Here is a 23,501-nt window from a genome sequence, read left to right as displayed (position 1 = left end):
TATTTTCTCTGGATATAGAATGCTATATTTCCTTTTAGCACTTTAAAATGTTATTTCCTTCTAAGCACCCTTTGTGATGAGAAATATAAAGTCATTCAAATCATTGTTTCCTTAATAGGTAACACATCATTTTTCTCTGGTTGCTTTCAAGATTTTTTTTTTTTTTGTCTTCAGTTTTAAGCCATGAGATTATTATAAATCCAGGGGTAGATTTTGTTTTATTTATCCTATTTGGGGATTGCTGAGCTTCTTGACTCTATATGTTTATGTCTTACAAATTTGTGAAGTTTAAAAAAAATTTTTTTTATGATTATTTATTTTGAGGAAGAGACAGAGCACAAGTGGGGGAGGTGCAGAGAGAGAGGGAGACACAGAATCTGAAGCAGGCTCCAGGCTATGAGCTGTCAGCACAGAGCTGGATGCGGGGCTCAAACTCATGAACTGTGAGATCATGAGTTGAGCTGAAGTCAGACGCTTAACCGACTGAGCCACCCAGGTGCCCCTAAAAGTTTTTTTAATGTTTATTTACTTTTGAGAGAGAGAGAGAGGGAGAGAGAGCGCGCACGCGAGTGGGGGGAGGGCCAGGGAGAGAGGGGGACAGAGTATCTGAATTGGGCTGACAGCAAAGAGCTCAGTGTGAAGCTCAAACTCACCAACTATGAGATCATGACCTGAGCTGGAGTTGTACTTTTAATTGAGCCCTTAGACACCCCAAATTTGTGAAGTTTTTATTTTTTTTATTTTTTAATTTTTTTTTATTTAAAAAAAATTTTTTTTGACATTTATTTATTTTTGAGACAGAGAGAGACAGAGCATGAACAGGGGAGGGGCAGAGAGAGAGGGAGACACAGAATCCGAAGCAGGCTCCAGGCTCTGGGCTGTCAGCACAGAGCCCGACGTGGGGCTCGTACTCACAGACCGTTAGATCATGACCTGAGCCGAAGTCCGATGCTTAACTGACTGAGCCACCTAGGCGCCCCGTGAAGTTTTTTTTTTTAATTAATTAATTTTTTTAAGTTTATCTGTTTTGAGAGGAGAGAGAGAGAGTGAACATGTGCACAAGCAGGGGAGGGGCAGAGAGAAGGAGAGACAGAATCCCAAGCAGGCTCCTCACCATCAGTGCAAAAGCCTGATGTGGGACTCGAACTCATGAATGGTGAGATCATGAGCCGAGATGGAGTCGGGCACTTAACTGAATGTACCACCCAGGTGCCTCCCAGATTAGTGAAGTTTTTAAACATTGTTTCTTCAAATATTTCACCACACTCTTTATTCCCTCCTTTTGGGACACTGATGGCCCAAATATTAGACATTTTGCTATTGTCTTGCAGGTCCTTGATAATTTCTTTTTTTCCCCCAATCTTTTTTTCTCTTTATTGTTCAGATTTGAGCTGATTCCTATATAAGATTTTTTTTTAACATTTTATTTATTTTTGAGACAGGGAGAGACACAGCATGAACAGGAGAGGGTCAGAGAGAGGTAGACACAGAATCTGAAACAGGCTCCTGGCTCTGAGCTGTCAGCACAGAGCCCGATGCGGGGCTCAAACTCACAGACCGTGAGATCATGACCTGAGCCGAAGTTGGCCGCTTAACCGACTGAGCCACCCAGGCGCCCCGAGCTGATTCCTATTTAAGTTGCTATTGAAATTTTTTATGTTTATTTTTGAGAGAGAGAGAGTGAGGAAGGGGCAGAGAGAGAGGGGGACAGAGGATCTATAGCAGGCTCTATACTGACAGCAGAGAGCCAGCTTCAGGGCTCAAACTCACCATTCATGAGATCATGACCTGAGCCAAGTCAGATGCTTAACCGACTGAGCCATTCAGGCGCCTCTAATTGCTATTGAATCTTCAGATTTATCTGTGTTCAGTTTGAATTTGATCTGTCTGAAAATTCACTGGATTCTTCTTTCATTTCTGTTCTGTTGAACCCATCAAGTGAATATTTATATTTTGGTTGTTATATTTTTCATTCTAAAATTTCCATTTGGTTCTTTTTATATCCTCTATTTTTTTTTTTTTTTTGAGACATTCTGTCTTACCATTAGTTTCAGGAATGCTTCCCTAATTTTTTAGGGAAAGATTTTCTTTTTTTTTTTTTAATAAAAGAAAGTTATTATTTTAATCATAGTTAGGGGTATTAGCTCAATATAGGGGGTATTTTTCATGCTTAAATACAATTCTCAAGTGATAGATTATCTTTCTATCTCCACAAAAATCTTTTAAAATACCTTTTTAAAATTTGAAGTATAGTTGATACACAGTGTTCACATTAGTTTCAAGTGTACAACATAGTGATTCAACAAGTCTGTATGTTATACTGCTGTTGGAGAATTTTTATAATAGCTGTTTTAATAGCTGTCAGATTTCTTATATCTGTGTCATCTCAATTTTGTATCTGGTCATCTCTTTTCCTATACAAATTGAAATTATCTTGTATCTTTTTTTTTGTATGCTAAGTAATTTTTGGATTGTATTCTGGAAAATATGAATATTATATTACAAGGGTCTGGGTCTAGTTTACACTTGATCTTAGCCAAAAGGCCGAGAAGCAATAGCCTGGGTGTAGTTTAAATGCTAGGGTGAATGTTGGCTTTTATTTTAGCAGACATTTGACCTGGTTAGGTTCACCTTGCAAATTCTGTCCAGCTTTCAGTAGGTGGTGATACTAAAGTCATTTGAGTTTTCTAAGCTTTTGCAGTACTATTTAGATTTTTTTAGCAGGTGCTCTACCCATTAACCCATCTGGGCCTTGAGTAGTGGTTATTCTCATAGTTCAGAGTGACTTTATTAGGAGATACATGCTGAATTATTTTATGTGTGAAGGGTCATTATGAGAACATCTCAAATAGTTCTGAAAAAAATTTACACACATGGATGCATGCACACATATGTACTAACCTGTATATGAATCTAGGTGACTCGTACTATTTTTGCAAAATCTCTGAATGTTAGATTTTCTCAAAAATTTGGAGGCAAAAGAGAAACATAGGTCAAATGCATGCCATTTTCTGCTTAAGAATTCCCAGTGGCTTGTCATCTCAAGTGAGATGGCCTCTCCTCTAAATGTAAAAGCCAGATTTCTATCAGTGGTCTTTTGTCCTTCAAGATCAGCTTTCTGACCCCCTAATCACTTCATCTCATTCACAATGAAAGCCAGATCCTTTTTTTCCCTTCTGTATGACCCCTAATGAATCTATCTCATATTCCTAGAGCTTATCATAGTGTCGGGCCCATAGTAAGAACACAAGTACACAACCAATATATTGTTGAATGAACAACTAGTTGTCTTTGTGACAGGTTTTATTGTTTTTCTCAGGATGCCTGGATCCTACCATGTATTAGTTTGTGCTACTGAAGACTTTGCACCATTTATAATGTCCAGTTATAAACGTAGCAATAGTGGGGCACCTGGGTGGCTCAGTCAGTTAAGCGTCCGACTTTGGCTCAGGTCATGAACTCACGATTTGTGAGTTCGAGCCCCACATCAGGCTCTGTGCCGACAGCTCAGAGCCTGGAGCCCTGCTTCAGATCCTGTGTCTCCTTCTCTCTCTGCCCCTCCCCTGCTCGCACTCTGTCTCTCTCTCTCTCTCTCAAAAATAAATAAACATTGAAAAAATTAAAAAAAAATGTAGCAATAGAGATTATTACTACCTTTCCTTGGGCTCTTAAAAATCAGGACCCAGGGGCGCCTGGGTGGCGCAGTCGGTTAAGCGTCCGACGTCAGCCAGGTCACGATCTCGCGGTCCGTGAGTTCGAGCCCCGCGTCAGGCTCTGGGCTGATGGCTCGGAGCCTGGAGCCTGTTTCCGATTCTGTGTCTCCCTCTCTCTCTGCCCCTCCCCCATTCATGCTCTGTCTCTCTCTGTCCCAAAAATAAATAAACGTTGAAAAAAAATTTTTTTATTAAAAAAATCAGGACCCAAGGTCACTTACGTGTCTTCTGTCCATAGCCATGCATACTTTTAAGAACTGTTACTCTTCTGGAGCTCCTGGGTGGCTCAGTAGGTTGCTCAGGTCTGATCTCGCATTTCATGAGTTTGAGGCCTGCATGGGGCTCTGTGCTGACAGCTCAGAGCCCGGAGCTTGCTTCAGATTCTGTGTTTCCCCCTCTCTGCCACTCCCCCACTTGCACACTATCTCTCTCTCTCTAAAAAATAAATATTTAAAAAATTAATTAAAAATAATAATAAATAATAATAAAAATTAAAAGAACTATTACTCTTCTTTCCTGGTGTCTTTTGTATCACTTCCTTTTTTAAAGTTCTGTTTATCCTCATCCACATCCTTACACTCTATTCTTGTCCTTTTTCATTAATCAGTAAGATGCCATCACAGTTTCCTCTTCCCCCATTTTATAGCCAAAGTCTTTCCTCCCCATCCTTTTGGAGACACATAGGGAGGGAGGAACAGATAGCTACTAGTATTCTGTGTTGCCTACCTATATAACTCACTGGAAATAAAATTCTCTGTCTAGGTTTGCTCTTAATTTCTGAAGTCCAACTTGGTAGCTTTTAAGCAAAGACCATTTCTCTGTCCTCAGTTATTTTACAGATTAGAAAAAGTCCAAGTAAATTTCAAAGTGAACGTTTAACTCCATACATATCTACAACTTGTTATTCTACTGTAATAAGACTTTATTTTGGCATCTCAACATATGCAGCAGGAAAGAACTGCTGCTGTGTCTTTAAAAGCTATCCTCAGAGCAGTGTGGAGGCAGGCATGTCACTGAAGTGCTTGAATGAGAGCGAGAAGACGAGTTGGGAGGGGTGCTCTTGCGGCCTGTGTGTGTGTGTGTGTGTGTGTGTGTGTGTGTGTGTGTGACTATTGGCAGAGCTCTGGGTGACATCCCTCTGAACAGCTGGGCTGTGGTCTGCTTCAGAGCTGCTTGTCAGAGCAATTAGCCTGCTGGAGACGCAGCAGCAAGGATCAGTAGCATTTCATTCAAGGGTGAAGGGGGTGGGAGGGGACCGTGGGTGGGGGAAGAGGCACAGGTTTCCCAGAAGGAATTTCTTCTGCAAAATTCCAGCAGAACAGATTCTTACAATGAGGTCTCCATTAATAATGTGAGCTTGCTGTTGGTTTAAGTGCAGATCCATCTGGGGTGAGTTTTGGATAATTTTCTTTCTTTATATAAAAGTCCTTGAACTCCACAGACTGAGTAGGGAAGAAGCTAGAAAGCTCTTTTTTATCTTAGTCAATTTAACTGTATTATACAAACTAGGAAAATTAGAGAATTCTCATATGTTAAGTTTTGTGGGCATTTTCATTTGCTGGGTTTTATTTTTAAAATATTTCAAAAATTAGGTTTGCTAGAACTTTTATTGTATTCATATTCTACCTCTTCAATGGCTATTTCAGGCGATGCTTCATTCAGATTTAGCTTATGAGAATAGTGGTGATTTCTGTTCTCTTTGGTGATGCTGTTGACGCACATTGCAGGAAGCAGGGAATCCCCTATAAATATCCTTCATTGTGTCATTCCACAGCAATCCACACCCGGCTGGTGAATATATCTCTGTGTCCTATGTCTTTATGTAACTGCCCCCTAGTCTTTAACTGTGATAAGAAATATGTCGCCTTTGCCGTGTCTTGGAAGCTTTTTTTGATTTTGAACATGTTAGGAGGAACGTGTTCAGCCTTTTTACTGAAACATGCGTTCTGACGTATTGAGCTTATAAGAATTTCCTGTGGGTTTACTGCTTCTTATTTTGGATTACTTGTTTGTTTCTTGTAATTGGCCTGTTTTTATTTGCTGGCCTTGGTTTCTAAAGAGTGCAGAGATGGGATTCCCTCTGCCTCCAGTGACGTAGTGATTTTGTTTGCAGTCTTTTTCTTCTGAGAGGGAGGGGACAGAGAGAAGGAAGAAGAAAATCCATCTGAAGCGGTGCGTTCTTCCATCGATGCCTTGATGATAACTGGGTTCCACTGAACAGAGCCGAAGCCAAAGTGGGATACTGTTAATGATAGCGATGCTATTTGGTTTGTTTCCTTTTAGAATAGGTTGGGGCCAAAGTCAGGATTGCTGAAGCATAGTGTTTGAATTAACCCTGTATGTCCTGCTTCTAATGAATTTTACTTAATTGCTTTTTCTAAATATGGAATGAAAAAGGGCTCATAAGCAGGTTTCTGGAACCTCGCATCCATGAGTAATTCTAGGTTGAGCTTTGGAATTTGGAATTTTTCTACCTTATTTGCACTGGTCCTGAGCAGGCAGTTTGTATACTGTTTCTCAGACCTCAAAAAATAAGTAGATGGGTGAAATTCCTTGCTATTGTAGTTAAAGTAAAAACTCTCATTTTGAATGTATGGAGCTAAAGCAAAGCTTTAGGAAGAAATTGTTAGATATCCTCTTGGGTGTGAACCTAACTTACCTTTTTTTTGGTTTAAGTAAGTGTTTGGGCATCCAGTTTCTTTTTATGCAACTCCATTTTAATACCATTGATCTCTGGAGGGCTGCCTGCAGAGGTCAGTGTGAAAAATCCAGTAGACTAGAGCCTAGGAAAATTTAAGATTTGCCTGTCTATGGGTGTGTTTGGGAGGCATATATGGAAAAGTACCTTTAAGGACTTGCTTGCCTATTTTCTGTCCTGACATGCTTTTCTGTTCTCTGCTTTCATTTTTTCTGTGTATGAAATGAGAAGAGTAATGTCTGCTGGACTTATATTCAGTCCTATTTTTATGGTAGTTCACATATATCAATATTTATTACAGGCGTAAGTATTTCAAACTAACAAAATTATAATTTTATTTGGAGAGAAGTAGGGTAAGAAAAAGGAAGATAATCCTAGGGGAAACTGAGAGCATTCCAGAATAACCTTGCCAGAGACTGGAGCTGTAAGAGTTAAGAGAAATTCCACCACATCCTTGCATCTCAGTATTGCAGCAAATATGTGGATAATTTCTTGCTAGCTTTTCAGGAAACCCCTGTGGTGGACAGCCCTATTAATCGTTGCTGGGAGACTGCTCTGACGTCACTGGGAGCAGTTCCCTGTCTGCAGCGAGGACAGGAATAGCCTTAGAGGGGGAAGAAAACTGCTGTGAAATTAAAAGATGACGGTTTTGTTAACTTGGTTTTCCTTCCATTTGGGAGTGGGTGGGATCGACCTAAAGTCTTAGATGTTTCAGTCATTAGCAGTGGAAAAATTACTAAGAGGTCTTTTTATTTCAACTGAAAGTGCCTTCTTTTTTCATCTTTGTTTTCTAACCATCAAGGTTTTGGAAAAGGTCAAGGCAAGAAAAGCTGTTGAAAGGTGTTGGAGAAGTAAGATTTCAGTTTCTTTTTATCCTTCCTTTTTTTCCACATTTTTTTTTTTTTTTTTTTTTTTTGTTAAAGGGGGAAGAAAAGATCAAGAACTGCTTTTGCAAAAGGTGCTTACCATCACCCTATTTGGAATAATTTAAAATGTGATATATATCAAAAGAACTTTCTGGCAAAATTGATAGAGACTCTTTCTGTGCCTAAAACTTTTTACAGACTTCTTTCTGATGTTCTTTCCTAGCTCCTAGCCTACCTACTGAATAGTCTATAGTTAAATAGTCTATTGGGAGGCGTGTTTTTTGTTTGTTTGTTTGTTTGTTTTGCCTCTTTTGTTTTGTTTTTTGTTTTTTGGAAAAGTATAGTGGCTAAATGCTTGGACTCTGGATTTACGCTGCTTGAGCTCAAATTCCAGCTATGCCAATTGCTGGTTCTCTGACCTTGGACAAATTACTTAATATCTCCATTTCTTCGTATGTAAAGTACATGAAATGAAGATAATAATAGTATCCACCTGCTAGGGTTGTTTTGAGGATTAAAAGAGTTAGTGCATGTAAAGTCTTTAAAGATAGTTCCTGGTTTGCATTAGCCATTATTATTAATGTTTAGGAATGTACCATTTATATCTTCAGGTGACCAGTAATTTTTGAGAAGCCGGAGTGATTTTAAAGCCATGTAAGATACTGAGTTTTTTAAATGAATATTTGTATAATCTAAGTACTTAAGTTTAAAATTGACACAGTTCGTCCTTTTAGGAAGTATCTTTTCTAATTTGATGCTTATTATTTGAGGCCAAATTGGGAACATGTTCTCTCAGATTAATTGCTCTCTTTTTCGTTCCTTGGCCATCATTCATCTTTTGACTTCTGTCGATGATGATTGGTTGTTTTTTTATTTTTTGTTTTGTGTTTTCCTTTGTACCATTGTTCTGATGTGCTTTAAAATCTTAGGACACTTGCCTTTGTTGTCTACCTCTGAAACTTTGTATCCTCTGCTTTTCTCTCTGTGAGTGGATGAGGTGATACTCTTTTTCCATATATTTGTGACTGTAAGATTTATATGAAGTACTATATAGAAAGACTCCTTCAATTCACAAGCTTAAAAAAAAACTAAGACCTGGTGCAGGCCTGGCTGGCTCAGTCTGTAGAGTATGTGACTCTTGATGTCAGGGTCCTGAGTTCAAGCCCACATTGGGTATAGAGCTTACTTTTTAAAAAATCTAGGATCTTAAATGATTGACCATATGTCAGATCACAAACAAATACTGAAATATTCAATATCTCCACACCCTTTTACCTTCTTATAGTTTCATAGTAAGGATTTAGAGAGTTATTTTTTTGTAGTTTTTGAGGCTTCATCTTTTGGATTGCTCTCTAATATCAAGGTATACTGACAAGAGCTAGTGAACGGTGTGTGTGACATTAACATAAAAGAGAACATTTTCCCGTGTAACTTTTTGTCCTTTCCTCCGTATTAATTTTCTTAGGCCAGTGAGTCTAAAGGAGTACAGGGTATATATTTTTTCTAGTGGAATATATAGGAAAGAAGAGTTAATGTCACTAAAATGGGGCATGAGTTGAAGAAAAGTAGAAACTGAGAAGCCCTACCTGGGTGAATGTCCTTAAAGTCCAGGCACTGTCATGGGGTGTGTGAAGTGGACATTATTATGTTCCTGGGGGAACAGTTGAGAAACACTACAGATAGTGTGGCTAGCCTCGCTTCTGTTAACTGGAGTGAACCTGGGGGGACGTTTTTTACCCCCAGAACTCTTGAATATTTATTCTAGGGAGTTGATGAGAAATGTGAATAAAGACTTAAGTACAAAGATGTTCATCACAGCATTATTTTATTATAAAAAGTAACAGCTTTCCTAAATATCCAATAATAGGAAAATAGTTAAAAATTATGGTACATGTGGGGTACGTGGCCAGCTCAGTTGGTAGAGTGTGCCTTTCATGATCTCAGGATTGTGAGTTTGAGCCCCATATTTGGGTGTAGAGATTACTTAAAAATAAAACCTTAGGGGCACCTGGGTGGCTCAGTTGGTTGAGTGACCAGCTCTTGATTTCTCCTCAGGTCATGATCCCAGTGTCGTGGGGTCACACTCCGTGCTCTGCTCTCTCTCTCTCCCTCGGTCTCTGCCCCTCCCCCATTAGCGCTTTCTCTCTCTCTGTTCTTAAAACTTAAAAAAATGACTGTTTTTAAAAGTAATAATGGAGAAAATGGCCACAGTTGTATTTTTGTCACAGTTTTAGTAGTAGAAAAAATCATGGTATAAAGATGTTCTATGTAATGTAAACTATAAAAATTATTAGTTATGGGTGGCTCAGTCAGTTGAGCGTCCGACTCTTGATTTTGACTTGGGTCATGATCCCAGGGTCATGGGATCAAGTCTCGTGTCAGGCTCCACTCTGAGCATGGAGCCTACTTGGGATTCTCTCTCTCAACCTCTGTCCCTCTCCCCCACTCGTGTGCACGCTCACTCTCTCTCTCTGATTAAAAAAAATATATAGGGGCGCCTGGGTGGCACAGTCGGTTAAGCGTCCGACTTCAGCCAGGTCACGATCTCGCGGTCCGTACGATCTCGCGGTCCATGAGTTCGAGCCCCGCGTCGGACTCTGGGCTGATGGCTCGGAGCCTGGAGCCTGTTTCCAATTCTGTGTCTCCCTCTCTCTCTGCCCCTCCCCCGCTCATGCTCTGTCTCTCTCTGTCCCAAAAATAAATAAACGTTGAAAAAAAAAAAATAAAAAATAAAAAAAATATATATATGTGTATATTAGATACGGAAATATATGCAATGTGATTGTAAATTACATACAAATATGGAAACAAAATTTAGAAAAATATGTCTGAAAATACTGTTATTAGTAGCAGTTGTCTCTTAGTTATAGATTATGGTTGTTTTTTCTTTTCTTTTTTGTGTGTGTTTTCTATAAATATAAAGAAGCCTATAATACTTTTCTGATCTTAAAAGAAAGATGAAAACATCTTAAATCCTGGGGCACCTGGGTGGTTCAGTCGGTTAAGTGTCCAACTTCGGCTCAGGTCACGATCTTGCAGTTTGTGAGTTCAAGCCCCGTGTCGGGCTCTGTGCTGACAGCCCAGAGCCTGGAGCCTGCTTCGGATTCTGTGTCTCCCTCTTCTCTCTGCCCCTCCCCTGCTCATACTCTGTCTCACTCTTTCTAAAAAATAAATATTAAAAAAATTTTTAAAGAAAAAAATTTAAATCCTTACTGTTAGTATCTGAAAGTAAATTTGCAAAATGTGTGAAAGTGAAGATAAATGTGATAGAACTTATATAAATTCCTTATATAAATGGAACACAGTAGATGCACAATAAATGATCGCTGCTGCAGTGTTTTTGGTACTTGAGGAAAATGGCCTCCTCTGACCAGAGCCCAGGGCTTTCACATTGGAAGACAGCATCACTGAGAAAATAGCCTATTCATGCAGCTTCTTGTGCTTCTGAGATTAGTAAATATGCTGTTTTTCTCTGCCTACTGGCCTAGGATTTTTTTTTAGAAAAGGGAACAAAATGTTTGGGTTTTCTGTTACAAAGGTATAAAGGCAACTGATCTAGAGAGAGGGCTGGTAGTGATTTTTTTTTTTCTTTTAGCTTTGATATTATGATTCCCACTACAAGTTAACATTTTACCTCTTTGCTGTCTCTTTAACAACCTTAATTCTCTTAATAGTGCCTCAATTCATTGGAAATTTGAAACAGTGTAACAGGAAATGTTTTCTCTGTTCTAGGAGTTTCTAGAACTCTGTCTATTGCTTCTCATGTTAGTCTGCTAACATGGGTTAGCATGCTAACTATGGGTCCCTTGGAACTCAGTGCTGACAAAAGAGATGTAGACCTCTATGTGCTTTGGACTTGTTTGGGAACTGAGATGTGCACGTAAGAAACTATATTCAGCATGTGAAAAGCATACTGGAGATATATGTGTGGATCACTGCTTTTAGTGGGCATTAGTATCAGATATTAACATTTGACTATTCTCCATACTTCTTCATACTTCTTTTTAAAATTTTTTAACGTTTATTTTTGAGAGAGGGAGAGAGAGAGCGCATGCGACAGAGAGTGCGAGAGCGTGCAAGTGGGGAAGGAACAGAGAGAGGGAGACATAGAATCTGAAGCAGGCTCCAGGCTCCAAGCTGTCAGCATAGAGCCCAGTGTGGGGCTCGAACCCACCACAAACCATGAGATTATGACCTGAGCTGAAGTTGGACGCTTAACTGAATGAGCCACCCAGGCCCCTAAACTATACTTCTTAATAAGTGACTTGTACAATAAATACAAGTTTAGTAAATAATCACAGAAAGAATGATTGTAGTCTCTTACCGTGGCCTTTGTGTCTGAAACCATGTTCTCTTCTGTAATGCAAATAATATGAATGTACCTAATGCTACTGGACTGTATACTTAAAAATGAATAAAATGGTAATTTTTATGTTATGTGTATTTAGCACAATTAAAACAAAAAGCCACAACAATGTGAGCCAGATGAAAATGTACAGTTTCCAAGCTAATTTTGACCCCGACCTTTTAGATTCTGTCTACTTTTCAGCATTCACTTACCACCATATACCAGCAGGTGGGGACCAGACTTGCTTGTTGCAGCCAGAAATATTATATCAGTTATTGGTGAGAAGCATGCTGGAAAGCAGAATATGTTGTAATATGTCAGGTGGATTTTAGAATGTCAGTGAACTCCTCTAGGGAGAATGATGGGTTGTTTCAGTCTAGTCTCCTTAACTACTTTGTAATTCTCTTGCTTCCACTTTGTTTCAGTGAGGTCTACAGCTGATGGAGAAGGAATAGGGACATATGGTATGTGAAGAGCAAATGTATTATTTCCTCATTTGGACATGGCAGTCTTTTTCTCTAAGCATAGTAGAGGATGGTAGGGGAGGGGAATGTAGAGAAGAAGACATCACAGAATTTAAAGGACGGTATGAACTGTGATTTAAGAAATAGGGGCAATAAGAACCTGAGATCTGTGAGTTTTGAGGCTCACTTTAACAGTTCAGAAAAAATGATGGGAAACTTACAAAATTAGCTGCCTTTTCTCCTCCTCCTCCTTCTCTTCCTTCCCCTCCCCCTCCCCCCCCCTCCTTCTCTTTCTCCTCCTCCTCCTCCTTCTTCTTCTTCTTCTTCAAGTTTATTTATTTTGAGAGAGAGCTTGCATATGCATGCAGGGAAGGGGCAGGACAGAGGATCCCAAGCAGGTTCTGTGCTACCAGCACAGAGCCCAGTGCAGGCTGAACCCAAACCGTGAGATCATGACCTGAGCTGAAATCAAGAGTTGGACGCTTAACTGACTAAGCCACCCAGGGCCCCAAAGGTTGGCTGTCTTAAGTTAAAACTTTTAGCTCTCTCTATATATTATCTCCTGGGAAGCTTCAATACTGTGATTTCAGCTGGGCAGCACTCCCCTAATACTAATCTTCAATTTATCTTGGTGTTGGTTTTTCACAATTCAAGGATTCCTGAATTCCTCTACTGAAATTAAACAAGGGAAATCTCTGTGGAGTTTTGGAGATCCCTTGTTATTTGCATAGATTCATTGTCATTGCTATTCACTCTTTCCTTCCACTGTTCATTTTTAGCATATCAATGGCAGGATTTTTTATTTGTCTGAGGAGACTACTTTTTGACAGTATTTGTAGCAGTTTCTGTGGAAAATACTTTATTTAAAAAAAAAAAAGGCAGAGGAAATCTTATCTTGTAGCTCTTAGTGATAGAGCCTGTTGCCATGGAGTCCTGCATCAGATTGGCTGACCTGGGGGCCAATGAGCGGAAAGAACATAAACATATCATTATTTAACCTTGCAGAATTCATTTACCGAGTGATATATGACATTAATACCACAACTGTACATAGAGCTGTGAAACAAAATGTTTCAAGAATGGTGTAAAGTGTTTTTCTCTTCTCTTTCAAAATTTGCAGTTTAATATAAACACTGTAATGATACATTACTTTCCTAATGTGATTTGATTGGAAGAAGATATAGTAGGAAACACCTATCACCTATTTGTGAATCAGGCTGCTGCTGCAGTCAGTGGAGCTTAGGCCAAGTCTAAGTCAAACTCTGGCCTTCTAGACCAGAGGAGATTGGGCTTTGTATCTAGAGAGGCCTTGCAAATTTTGGTAGCTTTCAAGCTGAGTTGGAAATTGGCAACTTTTTTCTTACTTGCTTTTCCTTGTTTCTCTTCCACTCTGATATGGTAGATCCCTGTTGGTATTATATTAGCACACCATTTGTCTGGAGTTAGAGGATTAGCTGGGAGTTGCTTCCATGTTTTCTGTCTTCACTTTCCTAGCTTCTTCATACTTATTGACTGACATAGGTCTGGGAGATTTCACTCAGTCAGTGTTAGTTCTTTGTCATAGCAAATCATGGCATGTTATCCTTTCCTGTACCTTATTGCTTTAGAGATTGAGTCAGTCATACTAAGAAAATTCCCTCTCTAGATCTTGTAAATGGAAGAAGTCAAGAGTATTATGTTTCTCATATTTTATATCAGGGAATTTACATTTTATATCAGAAATTATGGTGAGTCTTGTTCTCTTCTCCAGTGGTGCCATGCTTGGCTCTTTACAGACTTGAAGGACTGAAACAGACCTCAAGAGGTCCATGGGTTTGTTCTTTCTCCTCTTTTGAGGTATTTGCATCTCTATGAGGGAGATGTAAACTTTTCATTATACTGTCACTTTCTATCTCAGAGAAGGAAGAAAACAAACTTCAGATTTATCTGTTAAGCAGAGAGAAGCAAAAAGTCTGTTTGGTATCTGATTGAGTAACTTTTTGTGGGGGAGGCCTTAGGGGAGTAGGATAAGAAGCATTTGGGGTTTTATAATTTTAGTTATTGCGACCAGAGAAGGCTCACTGAGATGGCATTTCAGTAAAGACCTGAAGAGAAAAAGTAAGCAAGCCATGCTGTTATCTGGAAAACGATCATTCCAGGCAGAAGGAAGGAACAGCAAAAAGTAATCACCATAAAGTGGGTTTAGGGCATGGGGGAGCCAGTGTGACTGGACCTGCAAAAGTTGGGGGGGGGGGGTAATAAGAGTTGGGGTCAGAGGGCAAACTGGTATCAGATTATTTAAGCTTTTGTAGGTCATTTTAAGCACTTCTGCTTTTGCTCTGAGATGAGGAGCCATTGGATGGTTTTAAGCAAAGGTGTAACATGATCTGAAAATGTTTTTTCATAATCACTCTGGCTGCTATGTTTAGAAAATACTGTAGGGGAGCAAGATTGGAAGCAGGAGACCAGTTAGAAGGTTATTGCAGTCATTCCACCAAGAGAGATGGTGGTTTGTACCAGGGTGGTAGCAGTGGAAGTGTAGAAAGTCATCAGATTTTGGATATATGCTTTGAAATTAGAGTCAACAAAATTTGCTGTCTGATCAGTTTGATCCTCAGTTTACTCTTCTATAAAAAAGGAATGATGATATCTATTTGTAAAGTGTCTAACTCTGCACACAACAGAGTGATCAATGATCAGCATTCTAGAAGTGAGGGCTCCTTAGGATCTGAGCCAACAAACATTCTTCACATATCTGACCAGCCATCATGGATAACAGAGTCTGAAGGAACTAGGCACTCTTCAGTGATCTCTTGCCTTAGGTCTGTGCTTACAGCTATATCAAACATTGGAGTTCTTTCTTTTGGAAAGAAACAGTCTTTCCAACTGAATTGACTGTTTATTTTTTTTTTCCGGGAGGTGGGGAAGGGGGGTAGGCTCCTACGTGGCTCGGTCGGTTAAGCATCTGACTTCGGCTCAGGTCATGATCTCAGGGCTCGTGGGTTTGAACCCTGCATCAGGCTGTGTGCTCAGAGCTCAGAGCCTGGAGCCTGCTTTGGATTCTGTGTCTCCGTCTCTCTCTGCCCTTCCCCCGTTCACACTCTGTCTCTCACTTTCTCTCTCTCAAAATAATGTTTATTTATTTTTTGACAGAGAGAATTGCGAGGGCACACTAGTGGGGAAGGGGCAGAGAGAGAGGATCCCAAGCAGGCTCCACACTATCAGTGCAGAGCCCAAGGTGAGGTGGGGCTCAGTCCTACAAGCCATTGAGATGATGACCTGGACTGAAATCAAGCTGGACGCTTAGCCATCTGAGCCACCCAGGTGCCCCGACCTGAACTGATTTTTTTTAAAAAAGCAGTTTCGTTTTGTTTTTTAAATGTTTATTTTTTTGAGAGGGAGAGAGACAGAGTGCGAACAGGGAAGGGGCAGAGAGAGAGACACACACACACACACAGAATCCAAAGCAGGCTCCAGCCCTACATGGAGCTCCAACTCATGAACCATGAGATCATGACCTGAGCTGAAGTTGGAGGATTAACTAATGACTGAGCCACCCAGACACCCTGCAAAAAACAGTTCTTAAAATACCAAAGTACCAAGAAAAATAGGAAGCCAACACTAAGGGGTAAATAAAATTTCCTTTTCTCTTTCTTGCAGTCTTTACTCTCCGCTTATCATTAAAATAGGTAAGAGTCTCACCTCTTCAATATCAGTAGCTCCTGTACTGATTGGGAAAAGGGTGTATACAAGATGCCAAGGAAAAAGGGTCATTCAGTTATCTTCCTCTTCCTTCTTAATGTGGAATGTGATGAAGAGGAACTAAAATTTATTGAATACCTACTGTGTATGGGTCCATTGCATTCATTATCTCACATGTTTTTGCAATGGCTCTGTGAGATGTGCATTATGCCTAATCTTACAAATGAGGAGGCTGAGGCTCAGTTACATGATTACTAAGTTTTGGAAACAGTAGTCTCGTAGCCAAATTCACGTCAAGCTACAAAGTCCATAAATTTATCCACTACAATGTGCTTGCTGCCTCCTACATTCTGGAGATTGAATGTTATTTTGTTGGGCACTGCCCCTAATTCACCCTATTATTATGTTTAGCCTTTTCCTTGCAGCAGAGGTAGCATTAGAGCCCAAGAGTGATGCTCTTATATCCTCCATAAAATGCCAACTTTTGGATTGCCTACTGGCACAGTCAGTGGGACATGCAACTCTTGATCTTGGGGTTGTGAGTTCGAGCCCCATGTTGGGTGTAGAGATTATTTAAAAATAAAATCTTTTAGGGGCATCTGGGTGGCTCAGTTGGTTAAACATCCAACTCTTGATTTTGGCTCAGGTCGTGATCTCATAGTTCATAAGTTTGAGCACCATGTCAGGCTCTGCACTGACAGCACAGAGCCTGCTTGGAATTCTGTTTCTCTGCCCCTGTCTTACTCGTATGAGCTTGCTCTCTCTCTTTCTCTCTCAAAAATAAATAAATAAACATTAAAATAGTTTAAAAAATAAAATCTTAAAAAAAATGCCAACTTTCCCTTATTTTACCTCTTTCCTTTCAAGTACATATAAGCTCTAGTGTTGCTGCAGGATTCCTTGCTTCTAGGAATTAAGGAATTTTTTTTAAAATCAGAATTACTTAGTATATGTGTGTGTGCATGTGTGTGCCTAAACAGTATCTTAAATAAGAGTGAAGTGTATTTTTCTCACATTCAGGAAATCTAGGGGAGTCCTTCTAGTCTGACTGCTGTAGTCAAGGACCCTGGTTTCTTCTGTCTGTTGCCTCACAACCTGTGGTTTTCAATCCTAGTATCATCTCACAGTACCAGATGGCTGCTAATGCACCAGCCTTTACTTCTACATTTAAGCAAGCAGGAATTAGGGAAAAGTAAAGAAGGGCTACCCACTTCCTTTAAGGATACTTCATAGAAGTTGTATTTACTACTTGTATTAATTTCCTAGGGCTACCATAACAAAATACCACAGACTGAATGGTTTAACAACAGAATTCATTTTCTCATAGTTCCGGTGGCTAGAAGTCCAAGATCAAGGTGTTGGCAGATTTGGTTTCTCCAGAAGGCTATGTCACATGGTTTTTCCTCTACCCATACATCTCTTGATGTGTTGTGTATCTAAATTTCCTTTTCTTACAAGAATACCAGTCAGATTGGATTAGGGTCCACTCTAACAGCCTCATTTTAACTTAATAACCTCCTTAAAGGCCCCGTCTCCAAATACAGTCACATTCTGAGATACTGGGGGTTAGGGCTTCAACATAGGAATTTAGAGAGGCACATAGTTTAATCCATAGCACTGCTTCTTATGTCTCATGGACTAGAACTTAGTCATGTGCTCCTATTTAGCTACAGTGGAGGTTGGGATATGTGTTGCTTTTTTCCAGGCAGCCATGTGTCCAGCTAAAAACCACTTCTTTTAAGGAAGAAGTGATTGGATATTGCCAAGTAAATAGCAGACTCTCCTTTGCAGCAGAGGCTTAAGGAATAATGATTCTTTTTTTTTTTTTTTTTTTTAATTTTTTTTTTCAACATTTATTTATTTTTGGGACAGAGAGAGACAGAGCATGAACGGGGGAGGGGCAGAGAGAGAGGGAGACACAGAATCGGAAACAGGCTCCAGGCTCTGAGCCATCAGCCCAGAGCCTGACGCGGGGCTCGAACTCACGGACCGCGAGATCGTGACCTGGCTGAAGTCGGACGCTTAACCGACTGCGCCACCCAGGCGCCCCAAGGAATAATGATTCTTAAAGGTTCCTGGCTCCTTTATATGAAATTAGATTGTTCTTTTTTCATTTCCCTGGCCAATCTCACATTCAATTTTATATTTTGAAATAATTCTTTTTTTTTTTTTTTTTTTTATTTTTTTAAATATTTTTTTTCAACGTTTATTTATTTTTGGGACAGAGAGAGACAGAGCATGAACAGGGGAGGGGCAGAGAGAGAGAGGGAGACACAGAATCGGAAACAGGCTCCAGGCTCCGAACCATCAGCCCAGAGCCTGACGCGGGGCTCGAACTCACAGACCGCGAGATCGTGACCTGGCTGAAGTCGGACGCTTAACCGACTGCGCCACCCAGGCGCCCCATGAAATAATTCTTTTAATACTAAATTGTTGGCTTAGGTGTCCTCCCTACCTAACAAGCGGTGGCATTGACCTCTAAGGTCATCACAGTAGGGCAAGATAGATTTACCTGCATGGCGGTTAAGTTAGTAATAGAAGGCATCCTGAAATGCCATGGACAGTAGGTAAATCGTGATTTTTATTTATTTTTTTTCTTTTCCAGAATGTCTTCTCTGGATTGACTTGGGAGCAATTTTGCCAGGGCACGGGAAAAGACAGTGTGAACTTTCAAGGTCCTTTCCATCCCTGCGATTCTGTGATATTTTCTACATAGCAGCATTACTATGATAAAGCTAAAGAAAATGGAAGCAGCAGAAGGAAAGGCCCCCACTGCTGTTCTCTGCTTGAAAGAGGAGGAAATTTGATTTGTTCTGTTTTGCCCACAGAAGTAAAATGGGCATTTTTGGTAAAGAATGTAGAGGTAGAAATTATAATGAAGCCCAGCATTCCAGTGCATTGATCAAAAGCACCTGCAGTTCTTATTTCAGGGCAAGTACAGCCATAACGTATTGAACAAAGGAAGAGGGTACATGTCCAGAACATTTTAATCTTATTTCTCTCTTTACTTTGCCTAAGGAATTGCTCTGGACATCAGCCAATGCCTGTGGCCTTGCTTACACACCAGTGAATCCTTTTGCATTTATAGAGCAGAGTGATTTTCTTAACACTTCCCTGATTTAGAAAATTGGCACAATTGTTATTATTGTTGTTATTTTTGTTTGCCTAGTACTAGTGAAGCCTGTGACAGTTGACTTTTGAAGTCCTTAAAGGACTTGGTGCCTGTCACATAGCTGTAGACTTACATGTTCCATTAAGTACTTTACTGCCTTTTCCCCCATTTTCTGCTTTCTCTCTTTGAAGAGAAGGGAGTGTTGGACCTTAGGGCCTTCTTTCATGTCCTCCAGGGCTGTTGAGCCATTTACCTCTTTAGGCATGCAGTTATCATACTGTTGTTGGTTTTTGTGCTTTGAGCACTGTAGTAGAAAGAACATAGGATTTTGCCATCAAGAAGAGCTGGGTTTGAACTCTGTCTCCTTATATACATAGTATGGCCCTGAGCAATTCATGTAGTATTAGGTAGTATTTCATTCAAAAAATGGAAATAATATTTTATACCTTGAGAAGGTCAAATAAAATACTTTCTATAAACTAAAAAGTATGAAGTCATGAGGAGTGACCCAGATGGAGGGGAAAGACAGGAGAACTTAGAAACCTAATTTTTGAACCCCAAAATTTGTCCCCACTGACACTCTCTGAAGAGAGGCCTCAGACCTAGGCACCCTTCTCATCCCACGCTTCATACCCCAACACTCTTGAATGTCTACCTTGGGACACCTACAACTTTAGTATCAGACATAGCTAGGTTGGAATCCTGCCCTTGGCCCTCTTGTGTTAACTTGGGAAAGTTATTTAATTCCTCTCAGCTTTAGTTTCTTCATCTAAAAAATGTCCTGCTAAGGAGTTTTGTTTGGATTAAATAAAATAATGTATAGAAACAATAAATCAAAGTCAAAGAAAGAATGTAGACCTTGGAATCAGACAGTACCAGAGTTCTGGTCTGGTCTGTCTGTCACTTAGTAGTGGTGTGACCTTGTGGAGTTGCTTACCTACTTTGGTGAATATGAGTTGAGGTGCATAAAGCACCAGATTCATAATTGTGCTCAGTATACATTAGTGTTGTTTTCCTTTTCTCCCAACTCCAGTCAAAAATTAAGAATAGGCTTGCCATGCATGAGCACACAGACTTGTTTGGTTTTGTTTTCACCTTGCCATTTTAACTGCATAGATGTTTTGTCCCCATTGTCTTGACTCCTAAGAGCGTGTGTGTATGTGTTTAAGTAACATATAATAAAATGCACAAATCTTTAGCATTCAGTTAATAAGGCCTGACAGTTGCATACACCCATGTAACCATAACCCCAAACACAATAGCATATTTTTATCATTTTTGAAGGATCCCTTATCCCAGTATTTTACCCCCAAATCCTAAGCAAGCACTTTCTTTCTTTTTTTTTTTTATAATTTAACTTTATTTTTTTAAAAAACTTACATCCAAATTAGTATATAGTGAAGCAATGATTTCAGGGGTAGATTCCTTAATGCCCCTTACCCATTTAGCCCATCCCCCCTCACACAACCCCTCCAGCAACCCTCAGTTTGTTCTCCATTTTTATGAGTCTCTTTTGTTTTGTCCCCCTCCCTGTTTTTATATTATTTTTGTTTCCCTTCCCTTATGTTCACCTGTTTTGTCTCTTAAAGTCTTCATATGAGTGAATTCATATGATTTTTGTCTTTTTCTGACTAATTTCACTTAGCATAATACCCTCCAGTTCCATCCACTTAGTTGCAAATGGCAAGATTTCATTCTTTTTGATTGCCAAGTAATACTCCATTGTATATACATATACCACATTTTCTTTATCCATTCATTCATCGATGGACATTTGGGCTCTTTCCATACTTTGACTATTGTTGATAGTGCTTAAGTAAGCACTTTCTGATTTAAATCACTATAGTTTAGTTTTGCCTGTCCTTGAACTTCTTATAAATGGACCTACATATTTTTTTGAACTGAGTTCTGCTTTATTTTACTTACCATAATAATTTTGAGATCCATCCATGTTTTTGTGTATTTCAGTAATATGCCCAGCAAAGTTCCCTAGTCTCACTGGTAATGATTGAGTCACTTCTTTCTTCCCAAACCAGTCACAAAAAGGAAATAGTTACCATAGTTGGTGTACCTAATTAAGGTCCATGTCCTAGGGCTCAGGGGTAGCTATGGTCACTTTCTCTAATCATGTGTCCTCAGAGGAAGGCAAGCACCAAAAGTTCATTCTTTTTTATTGTGGCACAGTATTCAATGAACATACAATTTGTTTATCTATTCTCCTGAGCCCCTAGATTTTAAACAATTTAAAAAATATGCATATCAATTGGGAATAATTTACTCTTGATACACAGATTGGTAAAGGACAGGAAAGTTTACAGGAATTTTGCCACAGGGTAAGTCAGAATTTTTAGCCTCTACCTCTTACCTTCTTGCTTACATTCTTTCTACTTAACCATGGATTAAAAGGGAGAAAATGCCCTTCTGTCTCTGAGTGTCCCCTATATAATAAATTCTTTTTGGCCTCATGCCTAGAAAGTTGTTTATGAGTTGATGGAAGGATATACAATTTCACTGTGCTCTGGAAGGTACTTACCTTGGCAGTCAAAAAATTTATGGGGAATATGCAGTATTCTCCCTGAAAAAATTGTCAGATTTTGGCTCCTAATCATCCTCCCCTGTATGATCCTATTTCCTCACTCTCTCCTTGCCCCCCACTTCTGACAGTCCCCTCTCCACAGCTTTGAGCCACTGAGTGTCCTCAGGAGACATTCTGTCTTAAAGTTGTGCTGTTTGCCTGGATGAAATGTACAATGTGCACAAATAGGTTGTAGGAAAGCACATATCTTGGCTCTCCTGGGACATTAATGTCTTTGCTTTGTTCTAGTCAAGTTACATATGAAATAGTTCCTTGCTTTTTCTGACCGTCCCAAGCCCTTCATTCTCTCTCTGTATTGAGTAACCCATGAAGAGTGGAAATTACTTCTCTGCTTTTAACCCTTCTCTTACTAGCTTTATTCTTGCTCCTTAAGACTTTTTTTTTTTTTTTTAGTTAATAAATTGTCTTTTTCTTGTCCCTCAGCTGCAACTTTTGCTTTTTGCGTTGGAGAATTTGTTGCCCCAAGAGAAAGGAGAGACTTCTACATAGGATTGCAGGACTAGAAATGGCCATAGTTAAAGGTTATTTTGGAGAACAAAAGAGAGCCACAGCTCAAGCAATACAATTTTGAACTCCGTGTATTTTTCAATGAGTAATAAGTGTATTTTTCAACGAGTAATAACACTATCTCTTATAACAAGCCTTTGTTAACTTGAGGATAGTTTCTTTTATCTAGATGCAAAATGGTGAGGAAACTTAAGACCATGTGATTTGAAGACCTGACTTAACAGTATTCCATGAACATACAACAATTTATCTATTCTCCTGAGCCCCCAGATTTTAAACAATTTAAAAAATAGGAGTATCAGTTGGGAGTAATTTACTCTTGATATACAAATTGGTAAAGGACAGGAAAGTTTACAGGAATTTTGCCACAGGTAAGTCAGAATGTTTAGCCTCTAGCTATTATCTTCTTGCTTAACATTCTTTCTACTAGGCCATGGATTAAAAGGGAGAAAAAGCCCTTCTGTCTCTGAGTGTCCCCTCTATATTTTAATAGACACTTTTCCAAGAAGTGTCTTCCTAGCCCTCCCAAGAAGACATCCAGATGGCTACAGATACATGAAAAGGTGCTCAACATTACTCATCATCAGGGAAATAAAAATCAAAACCACAATGAGATACTACCTCACACCTGTCAGAATGGTGGCAAGGATGCGGAGAAAGGGGAAACTTTTTGCCCTGTTGAGAATGCAGACTGGTGCAGCCACTCTGGAAAACAGCATGGAGGTTCCTCCAAAAGTTAAAAATAAACTATCCTACGACCCAGCGGTTGCACTACTAAGTATTTATCCAAAGGATACAAAAATGCTGATTCGAAGAGGCACATCCATCCCAAGGTTTATAGCAGTACTGTCGACAGTAGCCAAAGTATGGAAAGAGCCCACATGGCCATTGACTGATGAATGGACAGAGAAGTTGTGGTATATATACACAACAGAATATTCCTTGCAATCAAAAAGAATGAAATCTTGCCATTTGGAACAACAGGAATGGAACCAGAGTATATTAGGCTAAGTGAAATAAGTTAGAGAAAGACAAATACATGATTTCACTCATATATGGAATTTAAGAAATAAAACATAAGCAGGTGAACTTAGGGGAAGGGAAGGAAAAATAAAAAGAGAGGGAGGCAAACCATAAGAGACTCTTAAATACAAAGAACAAACTGAGGGTTGCTGGAGGGCTGTTGGGTGGAAGGAAGGACTAAAGGGCTAAATGAGTCATGGGCATTAAAGAGGACACTTGATGGGATGAGCACTGGATGTTATATGTAAATGATAAGTCACTGGGTTCTACTGCTGAAACCAGTACGACACTATACATTAACTAACATGGATTTTAATTTAAAAAATAATAATGCCTAAAAAAAAAGAGAGAGAGTGAGAGGCTGGGAATATTTAGAAAAAGAAGATAAAATTGTCTCCCGTATGGGACTCACATGGTAGCAGGATTAAGCTTGTTCTTTATGACTTACACAGAGAACTAAACTGGGGCCAGTGGCAGAAAGAATAGGAAGATG

General features: G+C 39.5%; 1 protein-coding gene across 28 annotated transcripts in view; it reads left to right on the top strand.

Annotated features, from left to right (window-relative positions):
- The window catches only part of R3HDM2 (R3H domain containing 2), a 151,293-nt gene that overhangs the window by 79,489 nt on the left and 48,303 nt on the right, over window positions 1-23,501 (top strand). For 21 of the 28 annotated variants that reach the window (XM_011284097.4, XM_011284098.4, XM_045061976.1 and 18 more), the window contains one exon: window positions 18,376-18,445. The exons of the other annotated variants lie outside the window; for them this stretch is intronic. The gene's annotated coding sequence lies outside the window, so the exon portion shown is untranslated. Of the gene's footprint in view, window positions 1-18,375; window positions 18,446-23,501 lie in introns of those variants that run through there. 28 annotated transcript variants of the gene reach the window in all.

This window comes from Felis catus, chromosome B4 (assembly GCF_018350175.1).
Source record: "Felis catus isolate Fca126 chromosome B4, F.catus_Fca126_mat1.0, whole genome shotgun sequence".
In the NCBI taxonomy this organism is placed as follows: Eukaryota; Metazoa; Chordata; class Mammalia; order Carnivora; family Felidae; genus Felis; species Felis catus.
Note: the sequence above shows the minus strand (reverse complement) of the source record. Positions and strands in the feature narration are given on the sequence as shown.